Source organism: Ovis aries, chromosome 13 (assembly GCF_016772045.2).
Source record: "Ovis aries strain OAR_USU_Benz2616 breed Rambouillet chromosome 13, ARS-UI_Ramb_v3.0, whole genome shotgun sequence".
Lineage (NCBI taxonomy): Eukaryota > Metazoa > Chordata > Mammalia > Artiodactyla > Bovidae > Ovis > Ovis aries.
This window is the reverse complement of record NC_056066.1, coordinates 35,154,055-35,169,971: the sequence shown is the minus strand read 5'-3', so window position 1 is coordinate 35,169,971 and position 15,917 is coordinate 35,154,055. Positions and strand designations below refer to the sequence as shown.

The 15,917-nt window shown below is 40.8% G+C and overlaps 1 pseudogene; it reads right to left on the bottom strand.

The window, feature by feature from the left end:
- Positions 1 to 6,692: 6,692 nt before the first annotated feature.
- Positions 6,693 to 7,785, bottom strand: LOC121816322 (U6 snRNA-associated Sm-like protein LSm3; annotated as a pseudogene).
- Positions 7,786 to 15,917: the final 8,132 nt, after the last annotated feature.

Genomic DNA, 15,917 nt, shown 5'->3' with positions numbered 1-15,917 from the left:
TTTAATTGAGATATGATTGACATAAGCACAGTGTATACAAGTGCATATGTGTGTATAACAAATATATACACATGAATACTAACACACATGTATTAAAAACCATGTGTTTATATTGATAATTCTGATTCCACTTATGACTTATATTGCAACAAGTAGGCCTGTGGTTAATCTTTGCTAATCGCCTGTGTCATAATAATAACAATACAAATCACTGTTGCTGAGACATATAGACCCTTAATATATGTAGGCTTCCCTGGTGGCTCAGCTGGTAAAGAATCTGCCCACAAAGTGGGAAACCTGGGTTGGAAAGATCCCCTGGAGAAAGGAATGGCTACCCACTCCAGTATTCTGGCCTGGAGAATTCCCTGGACCGTATGGTCCATGGGGTCCCAAAGAATCGGACATGACTGAGCGACTGTCATAGACACTCAGTGTGCATGTGTTCTAAATCACTTCAGCTGTATCTGACTCTATGCGACCCTATGGACTGTAGCCCACCAGGCTTCTCTGTCCATGGGGATTCTCCAGGCAAGAATACTGTGAGTGGGTTGCCATTTCCCCATCTAGGCGATCTTCCCCACCCAGGGATCTAACCCATGTCCCTTATGTCTGCTGCATTGGCAGGTGGGTCCTTTACCTCTAGAGCCGCAGCTATCAAAGACATTCATGTGTTTTGCTCTATTTTTGTTGAATTCTTCTGCCTGACTATCACGTTATAGACAATTGGATATTTCTTAGAGGAAACAGAGATCAGCGAGACAAAGTGATGTAGCTAAAGGCACATGAGTAGCTTCCGGGTCTGGCAACTGCACTGTGCTGCCTTTCTCCTCTGAGAAGAAATGTATTCGCAGGAGAGTCAGCCTGTAACACTGTCTAGAAATGATTTCTGCTTACATTTTAGGAAGACTTTTAACAAGAAAGGTCAAACAAAAGTTAAGATTTTTTTTCTAGTTGACTCGCAGTTAAACAGAGATGAAATTAATCAGAAAATTCCATTCCTAAATATTCTACTAAACTGAAGATTTCCTGATAATAGTATTTGTTTGGCGTCCACTGTATAGGAGTGTATAGTCACAGCTGCTTGAGTCCCTATGAGGCTGTAGAAATCTCCATTTCCTGCATCATTAATTCTTCTGGTCATGTATATCCAGGGTACCACAGGGACCTCACCGTGATAATTTTCTTAACGTACCCCAAAGTATCTACTTTGGGGAATCTCTGGTACATTGCTTCAGGCATAGAATCTGAACAAATGAATATGTCAACCTATTAAAATCTGTGTAAGGTAGATATACCCAGATCAGGAGAGAAATAAAATTTTTCTACACACGAACATGTGTTAATAAGAATCAGATAGTTTAGGCACAATTCAACTCTGACAGCTGGAGCTATGATTGATGAAAATTTCCCTTCCTTGGTCAGATGTTTGATATTACAGAGTCGATCCCCCAGATTGTGGAAGAAAGTGAGAACCAGCTCCAGGTAAGCACAGACAATAATTAAGAGATCATTTGTCTTGAGATGAACAAACAGACTCTACTATACATAGATGCGTAACCATCAAGGACCTACTCCATAGCACAGGCGACTATAGTCAATATTGTGTAATAACCTATATGGGGAAAGAATCTGAAAAGTAATATGTATGTCATATATATGACAGAATAACTTTGCTGCACACCTGAAATTAATTCAGGTGCAACATTGTTAATCAACTATACTTCAAAAAATTTTTTAATATAAATAAGAAAAAGAGCATTTGTTAGAGATAGGAGAAGGGGTCGTGAGGAGAAATGAACATTTTCTAAGCACCTAGGAGGTGCAGGTACCGCAAGTTGTTTTCTCAGTTCCCTAAACAACCCTCCGGCTCAGCTGCTTCCTCATCAGTCCATTGCACGGTTGAGGAAACTGAGGTTTCAAGAGGCTTGGCGATTTCTGAAAGTTTCTTCGCTAATAAGTCTCTGAAATTTGTCTTTCTTTCCATTATATCTTCACCATTTGGTGAAGGTCTCAGGATGAAAACAGATTGATTGGATTCTGGAAATGAAGGATATCTGTTTAAACTCATAGAATACAAATCTACCAGAAGGCTCTCTCCAGTTGAAGTCTACTCAGCCCATCTTTAAAACACATGCAGTTTGGAAATTTGAGTCTTAGTGTCCTGGGAGCACAGCAACCTGGGACTTGTTGGGTTTGTTGCAAGACTTGGGACTAATGTGCCTCTAAATCCCTGAAAGGCACATTAGTGGGTAATTACACCAGATAAAGGCTAATGGGAGAACCACATCTGTTTTGTCGATTTGGCTTCAAGGAGAATTCTGGGTTAGGAGATTTAGTCAAATTGCTTGACCCTCTTTAGCCATCCTTCCCTTACCCCAATCCCAAGCATACCTGCAAGGGGCCCATCGTTTACTGGGAAGATCTGACCTCGTGTGTGCAGAGAAACAGGGCAAGCAGCCACAGACCGATTCCTGTCCCATTGCTGACCCAGTGACCTGGCTGATGGCTGTAGACAGACCATGCCTTTCTCTGACCCTGGAAAGAAAGGCCTAAAATGTGCCTAGCAGGAAGAATTTCCTGAGTAGATTTTTATCTTTGCTGTCTCCCAAGGGACCCAAAGTGTTTTCCAAATGAACTGGGAAAAAAATCATTTAAAAGAGAGTTTCTCTGCTTTAATTACTCCCCAGGTATCTATAGTCCAGGTGTTAATGGGGTGAAACATTCCAGGTGGTCAAGCCTTTCCTTTTTGCAAAGTTGATGTAAAACTTTCACTTGGGATATAGAGAACCATTATTAATTTTTTAATGCATGGAGTAATTGAAAACTTGTTCTTATAGGCTTTTCCTATGTTACAATGAAATTCAATCTGTAGAAAAGACAGTGATACTTGTTCACTAAATTCCATTTAATCTTTACTTGTTCACTAAATTCCATTTAATCTTTACTTGTTCACTAAATTCCATTTAATCTTTCTCTTCCTGAGCATGTAGGATGCCTACCTTAATAGCCTCCCTTCCAGTTAGATTAAACTCTGTGCCTGGTTCTCACCAGTGGGGTGTGAGCATAAAAGTTGTAATTCATTCCCAAAGCTGATCTCTGAAATCTTACATCTGAACATTTAGCCTACTCTTCCCCTGACGCAGGGACCGTGGAAACCAATTGCTGAGTTCACCTCATTGAAAGATAGAGGCAGCCTGCATCCCTGAGTACCAGATGGAGGAGGGATGCCCTGCAGAGTCATCTTCCCCATGAGATTTCATGTGAATGACATTCATACCAGTTTGTATGGTAAACCACTGAGATTTCTGGATTTTCTGATGCCACGGGTTAGTCAAGCCTATTCCAAATAATAAATTCTCCTTTTCATGTGTCCATACTTTGTGTTTCAACTTGTCTTGTACAATCTTGAGTGTTATAGAGAGCTAAAAGTCATTGGTCTAACCACTCATTTGCTGCTTGACTCTCCTTTACCAGATCTTTCTCAAGGGGATTTCATCTCTTCCTATACAGAGAAGAATCCACCTGCAATGCAGGAGACCTGGGTTTGATCCCTGGCTTGGAAAGATCCCCTGAAGAAGGGAATGGCAACTCACTCCATGGACAGAGCAGTCTGGTGGGCTACTGTCCGTGGGGTCACAAAGAGTCGGACATGCCTGAGCAACTAACACATGTACACGCACACACACGTAACAGCCAATTAGAGCAGCATTGGCTTTTAAATATTCTCTTTACATTGAGCTATATATACATCAAGTAGCATCTGCTATGTAGTTAACATGAACCATTAAGCCAGGCTTCTAACCAGCATTTCCCTCACCCTCAACTAACCACAATGCAACCAGCCCACAGAAGAAAACCACAAGTGCTAAGGGATTTTATAAATGTTTGAACTGGATTCCTAAATTAATATCACTATGTTTGGGCTTGTCCTCCTCACCAGTGGCCCCAGGCCTTGTTAGCCTTAGTGTCTGCTCTCTACCTCTCCTCATTCTGACTCTGTACTCACCCTTCAGGACTCCAGTGCTCTGACATTTTCGTTCTTCCCTCTGACGGCAGCACCTTCTGTTGTCTTAGGAGAGTATACTACCTTAGCTCCCAACTCAGTAGAAACTCACGCACCACTGTCCTGGCCTCTCTGAAATGCCCTGGTGAGACCAGTCCAGCCCGGCCCTTCTCAGCTTTCCCAGTGACAAGGTGAGACTATTTCAGATTAGAACAAGCAATTCATTTTGCACAATGTCCAAGAGTGAAGTTTAGTAAAAGATATCTGTCAGACTTAAATGTTAGGGATTAGCAGAGGCCCTTCTGTCCTGAGAAATCCTTTTTGAAGATAATTGTACAGAATTATATGAACTTTTAGTTACCTTCTCAGAGGTCACCTCAACCAAGAGAACCTCCTTGACCATCTTTTCTGTTCCACCTCTCATCATCTTTTCTCTGCACTATTTTCCTCCATAGCACTTTCTACTGCTTGATGTATATTTGTTTGTTTTTCTGCTTCCATCAACAGAAATTAGGCTTCTTGAAAGCCATCACTTTATTTGCTCACTGCTGTATCCCCATGCTTAGGATAGTACCCAGCAAGTACTTGATGCTCAACAAATATTTGCTGAATATTGAATAAATGGCAGAAGGAAGGCACTTAAAGAGCAGTAAAATTCAGCTAAGGAGTTTTCCAAGTGTAGCACACACACATACAAAAGAAAAATCACAGAGAAATGGGGGAAAAAAGGAAAGAATAAGGAAGAGATAAGGAGGACAGTTTTGGAAGTTTTAAATGTATCTAATTCAATTCCAGGAAGAGAAAACAGAGTTACTGAGGTGGGTGGGTGGGGGAGCAATTCTCAGAGTAATTGCAGAAGAAAATTTCCCACATCTGAGAAAATGATTTCAACACTGAAAGTGCTCATTGAGTTTCAAGAAGAATAAATGAAAAGATTGACCACAGATAAACTCCAGAACACTCAGGAGGAGACTAAATCCCTTTAAGTATATATAGAAAACACCAGATAACTGCAAAGCAGGAGGAAAAAAGACTGATATCTATGTGGTCATAGGTGACAGTGGTGCAGGAAGACAATGGAAAATGCTTTTGGACTTTTAAGCCTCGAACTGTATAATCATTTTGATTACCATTTAGTGAGGTTACATAAAACACACAGAAATACAAATAATCATCATAAACAATGAAATATATGTATGTATTTTACATGTAGACGCCTAATAATGTACTGCTACGTAGCAATAAGAAAAAAGCAAAGCAGCAAGGATAAATTTTAAAAACTAGTGTTGGTTGGTAGTAAGCTCAAAATAATACTAATATATGATACAATTATGTATAACTTTAAAACATAAATCAACTGTTGTATTTGCTACTTTTGGATCTATCTATCTACCTATCTTTTCATCAAGACACAGACAGAATATCTGACAACATCCAACACCTTTTCATGATAAAACACTCAACAAACTAAAAACAAAGGAGAATTTCCTCAACTTGATTAAGGGCATCTACACAAAGAAAAATGACAAAATCACACTTGATGGTGAAAAACGAAATGATCTCAAGCTAAGGAATAAGACAAAGACATCTGCTTTCACCACCTCTGTTGAACATTATGCTAAAGGTTCTAGCTAGGGAAATTAGACAAGAAAAAGAAATATTAGGCACCCATATCAGAAGGGAAGACGTAAAGCTATCCAAACTATTAACACTAATATGTAAGGTCAGCAAGATAGCAGGATGTAAGATTAAAATACAAAAATCAATTGTATTTTTTACACTAACCATTGATGATGAGAGAAAGAAATTAAGAAAACAATTTCATTTACAGTAACACCGAGAAGAAATAAATACTCAAGAATAAATTTAATGAAAGAAGTACAAGACTTAAACACCAAAATCTACAAATATCATTGAAATAAATCAAGAAAAACCTAAAGAAACGGAGATACCCCATATTCAAGGATTGGATAACTCAAAATGATAGCAATACTGAAGTTGACCTATAGATTCAAAGCAAAATCACAACTACCTTTTTTTTTTCTTTTGGTCAGTATTTAACCAATTTGATCTAAAATTTGTATGAAAACACAAGGAGACCAAAATAGCAAAACAATCTTGAAAAAGAAGAACAAAATTGGAGAAGTCATGTTTCCCAATTTCAAAGCATACTACAAATCTATAGGGATATGACAGTGTAATAGTGGTGTGCTGCTGCTGCTGCTGCTGCTGCTGCTGCTGCTAAGTCGCTTCAGTCGTGTCCGACCCTGTGCGACCCCATAGACAGCAGCCCACCAGGCTCCCCCGTCCCTGGGATTCTCCAGGCAAGAACACTGGAGTGGGTTGCCATTTCCTTCTCCAATGCATGAAAGTAAAAAGTGAAAGTGAAGTCTCTCAGTCGTGTCCGACTCTTCGCTACCCCACGGACTGCAGCCTACCAGGCTCCTCCATCCATGGGATTTTCCAGGCAAGAGTACTGGAGTGGGGTGCCATTGCCTTCTCCCAATAGTGGTGTAAGGATAGATAATGGAATAGATTTTATGGAACAGATTAGTGGAATAGAATTGAGAGTCCAGAAATAAACTCACAGATTTATGGTCAGTTGGCTTTAGATGAGGGTGCTAAGACAATTTAGTGGAGGAAAGAATAATCTTTTCAACAAATGGTGCTGAGACAATTGTACTAAAAATTAATTGTAAGTCTTTATGTATTGAAAAGCATAAATTCAAAATATATAGATAAAAAGCTGATAGAAAAACAAAAGAGGAATTAATAAATCCACAGTTATAGTGGGAGACTTTAACAACCTTTTCCAGGAATTAGCAATTACTGTAGACAAAAAAATTATGCAAGAAAAGAAAGAGGAGCTGAGTAGCAAAATAAAAAGGATTGCTTCCAATGTAGATGATTATATGATCTTTATAAACATACATAGAATACATATAAACATTAATCATGTGTTAATCAAATGTGTTCATCAAATCCCCAAAAGCTGTGTATTCTGTTTTTGCCATTTATAATAGATGCAGTGAAATATAACTGCAAGTTAACAATAGAAAGATACCACAAAAACTGTATAGTTAAAAATGAGGCAAAAGACTTATAATTTACTCTTGGACAAAGTAGGAAACAAGCGAAAATTATAAACTATTTTGATATTAACATTAAGATTACATATCAAAATTTCTGTGATTTAGTCCAAGAAGTTCTTTTTTTTTTTTTTTTTTTCCTGGAAAAGCTCTGTATCGCGGTGATCACATTTTTTGGAAGGGTTGGAGAAAAATAAAAATGCCGTTTACCTGAAGAATTTGTGAGTTATCTACAAATCAACTTATTTCAGGAGTGGAAGAATTCTTGGTTATTTCTTAGTATCAAGATGTATATCGGTCTCTCTTTTGAACATCTTCCACATTCAAAGAGGCAATCGCACAGTATAGCCCATCTTCCACACGCGATAAATTCTCGTTTCAGCCAACTCTCAACGGCGGGGCAACCAGCACAACGCCATCTCCCCGTACAAAGAGCATCGGAATATTCCGTTTTGTTGATTAATATATTTCTTCATATGTTTCTTCATCAATTTCTATAGTTGTCACAGTTTCTTCCACATCTCCCAATATCATATTTAAATGTTGATTATAAGCATGTAACCTGCCTCGAAGTTCTCTGTCGTTTCTCATTTTCACGTAGATGCGCTCGTCCAGGCTGAGCCGGATGAGATCCAAGGGCTCTTCCACAGTGTTGGTGGTTTGTTGCTGGTCCACGTCGTCTGCCATCTTTCCAAGAAGTTCTAAAAATTCATAACCTTATGACTTTTTTTTAAAGATAAGGAGGATGGAAAATGAGTGAACTAAGCTTTTCCAACCAAAGAGTCAGGAAAATTAAAACTAAAAGCAAAATAAGAAGATAATGATTAATAAAGAAACAAATTAGTGAAATAAAAATTATAATTTTATTATATTTTAGATAGATTAAAAAAAAACAAGATGTTTTTTGAAATTACCAAGAATATTGAAAAACATGGCAATTGTTAATTAAGAAAAATTAAAGATGTGCTGGTAAATAATATTAAGCAAGAAAAAGGGACTAGACCTATAGAGACAAGAAGTTTTAAAAATCATAAAACAATAACATTTTGGCCAGTAAATCTGGACACCTAGACAAAGCTGGGGAAAAAAAAGATTTTGTTGCAATTATCAAAATTAGATCAGGAAGTAGAAACCAGAGGAGAACAATAAAAACAGTTTAAGATCAAACCAAAAGGCTCTCATTATACCCAATGTGGTTTTAAGGAAAATTCTACAAATTTTCAAAGAATAGACAATTGCCATCTTTTACAAACTGTTCCAAAATATTAAAAAATTAGAAAAATAGCTAACTTTTTTATGAGGCCATAACATTCATGAACATGGATTTTAATTTTTTAAGTTAAATGCTAATATATCAAATCTGGTATATGTTAAAAACAGTACATCATGACAAATAAGTAATATAAACATTTATCCCAGTAATACAAACATGGTTAAACATCAGAGAGTCTAACTGTATAATCTCTGCATTAACAGATTAAAAATAAAAACATATAATCTTGTTATTATACATTGAAACCCATTTTTATATTCAACATCTGATAATGACTTTTATAGAATTCCTGCTGCTGCTGCTGCTAAGTCACTTCAGTCGTGTCCGACTCTGTGCGACTCCATAGAGGGCAGCCCACCAGGCTCCACCGTCCCTGGGATTCTCCAGGCGAGAACACTGGAGTGGGTTGCCATTTCCTTCTCCAATGCATGAAAGTAAAAAGTGAAAGTGAAGTCATTGAGTCGTGTCCAACTCTCAGTGACCCCATGGACTACAGCCTCCAGGCTCCTCCGTCCATGGGCTCTTCCAGGCAAGAGTACTGGAGTGGGGTGCCATTGCCTTAGAATTCCTAAAAGTTCAAAAAATTTACCAAATCAGTTACAAAAGATGCTGCCGTAACCTGTAAACACTATTCTTAGTAGCAATGCATTAGAATCATCTCCACTAAAACCAAGAAGAGTTCTGAAATGCTTACCATCAATCATTTTTATTTTACCTTTTAGAAGCAATGCTAACCAATGAAATAACACAGATACACACACGTGAAGTAGATGTAAGAATCTTAAATAGTAAACGCCATGCCATTATGTGCAGATAAAATAATCTACTTAGATATCTAAGAAAATTAAAGGACAGATATTAGAGCTAATACAGAGCATTGTGGCAGAATATGACATTGGAGTAGGAAATGGCAACTCCCCACCTCCCCCGCTGGAAAGGGTTGCCATTTACTACTCGTAGTATGTACCCTGATTCTGGGAAAGATTGAAGGCAGGGGGAGAAGGGAATGACAGAGGATGAGATGGTTGGATGGCATCACTGACTCAATGGACATGAGTTTGAGCAAGCTCAGGAAGTTGGTAATAGACAGGGAAGCTTGGCTTGCTGCAGTTCATGGGGTTGCAAAGAGTCAGACATGACTGAGTGACTGAACTGAACTGACTGAACTGACACTTTGCTGGTGGCTCAGACAGTAAAGAAGCCGCCTGCAATGCAGGAAACCTGGGTTTGACCCCTGGGTTGGGAAGATTCCCTGGAGAAGGGAATGGCTACCCACTCCAATATTCTTCTCTGGAGAATTCCATGGACCGAGGAGTTTTGTGGTCTACAGTTCATGGGGTCCCAAAGAGTTGGACATGACTGAGCGACTAACCCTTTCATTTTTTTTCCACTTTCATATATGTGTGTATGTATATATAACTGAATTGCTTTGCTGTACAGCAGGATTAACACAGCATTACAAATCAATTATACTTGAGTTAAAAAACAAACAAACAACAACACAAACAAACAAATCAATTATACTTGAGTTAAAAAACAAACAACACTAAGCACCGTTTTTTTTGAAAGAATAAAAAAACCACTTATGCTCATGTCCAATTATCTCATCCTCCATCTTTCCAGTTTGTAACACAACTGGTTGGGGCCCAGGCATTTTCAGCTCATTAAGCTGTCCAGGTGACTCAACTGTGCAGCCTGAATTGAGAAACCTGGGATAGGGCAAAACTCTTCCAAACATGGGAAGCACCTGGAAAACTTCAAAAACTCCTGGTCCCCCTGTGCTGCCCTCAGAGAATGGAATTTTGTGGCTCTGGGGTGTGACCCAGGTCCTTGAAAAGGTCCCCAGGTGATTCCACTGTGCAGACAAGCTTGGGAGACCTGGGTGCAGATATCCATACTGGAGCACGTTATCCAGGCAACTCTGCATGTGGAGGCTTGCGGGCCTGTGCTCTGGGAGTAAAGTCCCTGTTCATTAGTGTAAGGAAACTGCCTGCTAGGATTTGAGTTGTATTTTGTGAGCAGCCTTATAACAATGACTAAATCTTCAAACATGTGTTTGATTCACAGGCTGTGGGAGGAGCGGTCAGCACCAGGAAGACAGGGAAGGAGGAGTAATAATGCACAGGCTCTAACCCTTTACACCAATATTTTTGGACAGCCTAGCTGTTGGATTGCTAGGAGTTACTGATATGATAGAAAGTTAATTCAGAAAGTATCTGCTTGTAAGATGCTGCTTTTACTTATTTTTGATTTGCATTTTCAATCCGCAGATTGGAAGGTAATGATATTCTGTTCAGTCAGTTCAGTCGCTCAGTCATGCCCAACTCTTTGCGACCCCATGGACTGCAGCATGCCAGGCTTCCCTGTCCATCACCAACTCCTGGAGCTTGCTCAAACTCATGTTCATTGAGTTGGTGATGCCATCCAACCATCTCATTCTCTGTTGTCCCCTTCTCCTCCTGCCTTCAATCTTTCCCAGCATCAGGGTCTTTTCCAATGAGTCAGTTCTTTGCATCAGGTGGCCAAAGTATTGGAGTTTCAGCTTCAGCATCAGTCCTTCCAATGAATATTCAGGACTGATTTCCTTTAGGATGAACTGGTTGGCTCTCCTTGCAGTCCAAGGGACTCTCAAGAGTCTTCTCCAACACCACAGTTCAAAAGCATCAATTCTTCTGTGCTCAGCTTTCTTTATAGTCCAACTCTCACACCCATACATGACCACTAGAGAAATTATAGCTTTGCTACATGGACCTTTGTTGGCAAAGCGATGTCTCTGCTTTTTAATATGCTGTCTAGGTTGGTCATAACTTATCTTCCAAGGAGCAAGCGTCTTTTAATTTCATAGCTGCAGTCACCATCTGCAGTGATTTTGGAGCCCAAGAAAATAAAGTCTGTCACTGTTTCCATTGTTTCCCCATCTATTTGCTATGGAGTGACGGGACTGTATGCCCTGATCTTAGTCTTTTGAATGTTGAGTTTTAAGCCAGCTTTTTCACTCTCCTCTTTCACTTTCATTAAGAAGCTCTTTAGTTCCTCTTTGATATTTCTCCCTGAACTCTTGATTCCAGCTTGTGCTTCATCCAGCCTGGCATTTCACATGATGTACTCTGCGTACAAGTTAAATAAGCAGGATGACAAGATACAGCCTAGACATACCCCTTTCCCAATCTGGAACCAGCCTGTTGTTCCATGTCTGGTTCTAACTGTTGCTTCTTGACCTGCATACAGTTTTCTCAGAAGTAGATAAGGTAGTCTGTTAAGAATTTCCCACAGTTTGTTGTGATCCACATAGTCAAAGGATTTAGTGTAGCCAATGAAGCAGAAGTAGATTCTTCTAAATGAAAAGGCAAAAGATATGACACTGAAAAAACGATTTTCAGAGGTTACATATATCTGTTTTAGTGAACAGTTGTGTTTTTAGAGGAGAAAAATGAGCCTATTAAAACTGAAGTCCACATCTACTGCTTCTGACTACTCACAGACCCAGTGCACTTCTGGAAAAACACTCCTTTTTCTTTTGAACCTGTTATTTTAAAAGTTTACACGTGAGCAGTGTTCCTGGATTTGTGTCACAGAGTCTGAATTCATGTCCTCACCAGACCTCAGCCAGGCTACTCAGAGGCCTTCTCTAGGATCTCCCAAACCACAACTGGCTTCTTTCAATCATAAAGTGACATGGCGTGGCTATCTCCTGTGTCATGGGGGGACCTGCCTGCTGTGGGATAGAATCAGGTCAAGTCAACTAGAGGAGAAGGTGAGCCTGGAAGGGGAGACACCCTAGTTCCCATCCTGAGTTCCCTGCAGACACCTGGTTATCCTCAGCCTTACCTTCAGTTCTGTGGACTGTCCTGTGTGTGTTAGTCACTCAGTCATGTCCAACTCTTTGCAACCTCAGGGACTGTAGCCCACCAGGCTCCTCTGTCCATGGAATTCTCCAGGCAATAATACTGGGGTGGGTTGCCATTTCCTTCTCCAGGGGTACTTCCTGACCCAGGAATCGAACCCTGGTCTCCTGCATTGCAGGCAGATTCTTTACCATCTGAGCCACCAGGGAAGCCCTGGGCTGTCCTAGTACCATTCCAATGAATCACTTTTTTTTTTTTTTTCTTTTTGCTCAAGAGGCTTTGAATAAGGTTTCTGTCACTTGCAAGCCATAGAGTAAAGCCCAGTTCAATATGGTGCCCCTTCCCTTGGTGTCTGGCTCCAGACGTACAGGAGGGGTGCGCTCCTCCCCCAGTGAGCCTTGAACTACTGGCAAGTCTTGATTACTAAAGATATGGAGCCAGGTTTTGTAGCGCACAGAAAAAAAACTGTTTTTTTCTATCAATAATGGAGACAGGGCAAGTGGCTGGAAGCAAAGGAGAGACTCCCAGAATGTGAGAAAGGAGAAAAAGCTCTTATGTGGGTACCGACAGGGAGAAGTAAGCCTGGGTTTCTCACGATGCTTACTAAATGGACCAGAATTATTTAACAAGAGTGACTTGTGCAGCTGGCCATACGCTGGGTTTTGTTGGGCTTTTAAGGCAATAAGCACCAATATTTATGCTGCACAGAGATATTATGAGAGATATTATGTCATCTTCCAGACAAGGACAATTGCTCAGAAAGAGATCAGGCTTTCCCAAGATCCCAAGGGGAAGGAACCAATCCCACCAATGGACTGGAACCTAAACTCACAACCAGGATCTTCTAGGTTCAATCCTGTGGCCTTCATCAATACACCACTGTGTCTGCCCCCAAGGAGCAGATAATACCACTGGGGAGACGTCGGCAACTCAATCAACGAGGGAGACATTTCCAGGAAAACGTCTCCAAATATATAATGAAAGCCGATAAGAAAAGAGGAATTTCTTACTCTTAAATGACAGATGTACGTCAGACAATGAAAGCAGGCCCTGCCTATGATAGGACTCGCCTGAGGAGTAGGTACCTTAACACATCTGTTCACCTGCATTCTGCAAGGTCAGTGGGTGGTTTTACAACAAAAGAGAGCACGAAACAAGGAAATCAGGAATCTGGATTCTAATCCAGTGTCATCACCAGCTGCTTGTCTACACCGCGGGCAAGCCTCTTAACCTTCCCGGGCCTCAGTTTCTTTGTCTGTAAAATGAAAGGGTTGGGCAAGATGATCTCCAGGGCCTCTTCCAGGCCTATAATTCTATGTCATTTACTAGAGTGCTCGTGGCAAACACACTACCCCGTGGTTTATAGTGCATTGTAATTACCAGGTTCAGAGCACGAGGACTCTGGATCCTAAATCAGTTCAACATCTAAGTCCTGTTCAGTCACGTCAGGCCAGATTGTTTTCATATACTGAAATTTATAGCACTGCCCTTTCAGAGGAGGAGGTGAGGAAACTTCAGGTAATCTGTCCAGGTGAAGAAGGCCAGAAAGCCATAAATAATAATGAGAGTAAGAACCAACTAGGATTCCTTCTACTTTTCCAGGCACACTCACTGTAAATCCATCAGATAGATGGGACAGTGGTTACTTCTTTTTTCTTCTTTTCAGATTATCTTTTGTCAGATGAGAGCAGTGAGGCACAGGAGAGCTTATATGATTGGACCAAGGTCTCCTGATAACCGAGACAGTACTAAGACCTGGGTTTTTGACTCTGATGCTGTTATCCCTTCCAACAGTCATGAAGTGTGTGTGTGTCCTTGGGGAGTCAGGGATCATTATGGTCTCATTAGCAAAATGTTCCTTTCTGATGACTAGGAAAAGGATCTGGCAAGTGTCACTCTTGACAGGTGTTGGAGAGAGATACATCACGGGAGCGCAGAGGCTACTTTTGAATATTCTTTCTAACTTTTCCAGTATTTTCAGAGCCCAAAGATACATGTGTTTTAGGGTCTTCATCCCATGAGCTGAAATGAAAAGAGAACTTGGTTGGCTTTAGGTAGGCCTATCATTATTGCAAATTGCATCTGGCCAGAATGCAGTGGGGTTTTTTGAATGTCGTCATCTGCACCATCCCTTCATTACAAGGCTCGGTTGCAAGTGCTGCTGGCTTTCATCTTTGCACGTTTGTGATTTTGCTTTACATGACTCATCTTAGACTTTATTATCACATTCATGGTAATAAAGCAGGTTGACAACACTTTAAATAGTTGGCTTCCCATGATACGAGGCAATTAATTTTTATATTGCATCTTTAATACAAAGCATGGAGACAAAGCTTTTAAACATTAAACCAAAGAGGTAATGATTTTGGGGAGGGGGCAGTACAAGAATTGGATCCAGACAATATCAGAAGAGTTGAAATGTAGACCTAATGGAAAGAGAGTCCAGGAGGAATGCTGTCAAGCCCTGGCATGGGGTGCTAAGTAAGGCTGCCCTAGGATTTCTTTCTAGAAGCTTTGAAATGCTGAATGGTCTGGTGGTTTTTATGATGAGGGAGTCACTGTAACCCAGGTTTATTTCCCCTTCCATTTTTTGGGAAAAAGGGTTTTAAAATGACATGACCTAGCTTACAGGGGATATTAATAAAAGGGGCCTGTAAAAGAAAAACAGTGGGAGCTATAAATCATCCCGGGTGGAGCAGGATTTTTTAAAAGAGAGATATTAAAGCCCAAAGCAGAGAGAGCTGTGGCCTTGGTCTTGCTGCGAGCCCAAGCTGGACATAGGGAGCAGGGATGGAGAACAGTAGAGGCCTGCATGGGTAATGACACCAAACTGGCTGAAAGCATGTTGCTAACCTCAGACCTTCCAGAAAAAGGAAGGGAGGAAGTTAGGGGGTTTGGAGATGGAGGAGATTTCACTCCAGACTCTGGAACCTCCATTAGGAGAGGGTCTGTGTTCCAACAGTGGTATCCTGCTGTTGGGCTGGCTCAGGACACACCAAAGCAGAAGCCCTCTATCTTCTGAATTTCTCAGTGGTCCTCACCCTTCTCCCTTCAAACTCTCGGTGCTCAGGAATTTTCTCTGATCAAAGACGATCCCACAGGTTCTATAGTTTCATTTCAAGGCATGATCTGAACTCCCTCTAGTTTTCCCATCTGCTTCCAGGAGAGCATTTGTTACCTGCCGTTTAAATTTTAAACATAAATATGAAAGTTAGTCGCTCAGTCATGTCCAACTCTTTGTGATTCCATGGACTGTAGCCCGCCAGGCTCCTCTGTCCATGGAATTTTCCGGGCAAGAATACTGGTGTTGGTTGCCATTTCCTTCTCCTGGGGATCTTCCAAACCCAGAGATGGAACCCAGGTCTCTTATATCGCAGGCAGATTATTTACCATTTGAACCACCAGGGAAACCCTTTAAAGGTAAAATCAGCATGAAAGAATGGGTTCTCTGGTCCTGAGGTATCAGTGCTTTCATTTCACAGGGGTTAGAGACAGCTTTGCTTTGTCTCTTGCGACCTTCTGGGAGCCCCTTTAATGATGCAACTCAGATGATGAGCAATCCACCCGGTAAGCTGCTCACAGCTGCAATGCCTGCCTCCTTCATCACTGCCAGCTGCCCCAGCACCCCCACCCCTATCCAGCCTCAAGCCTGCCTTCTGTCTTTACCTGGCTGTCCTTAATTCTTCTGATGTCAGCACGGCCCCTGC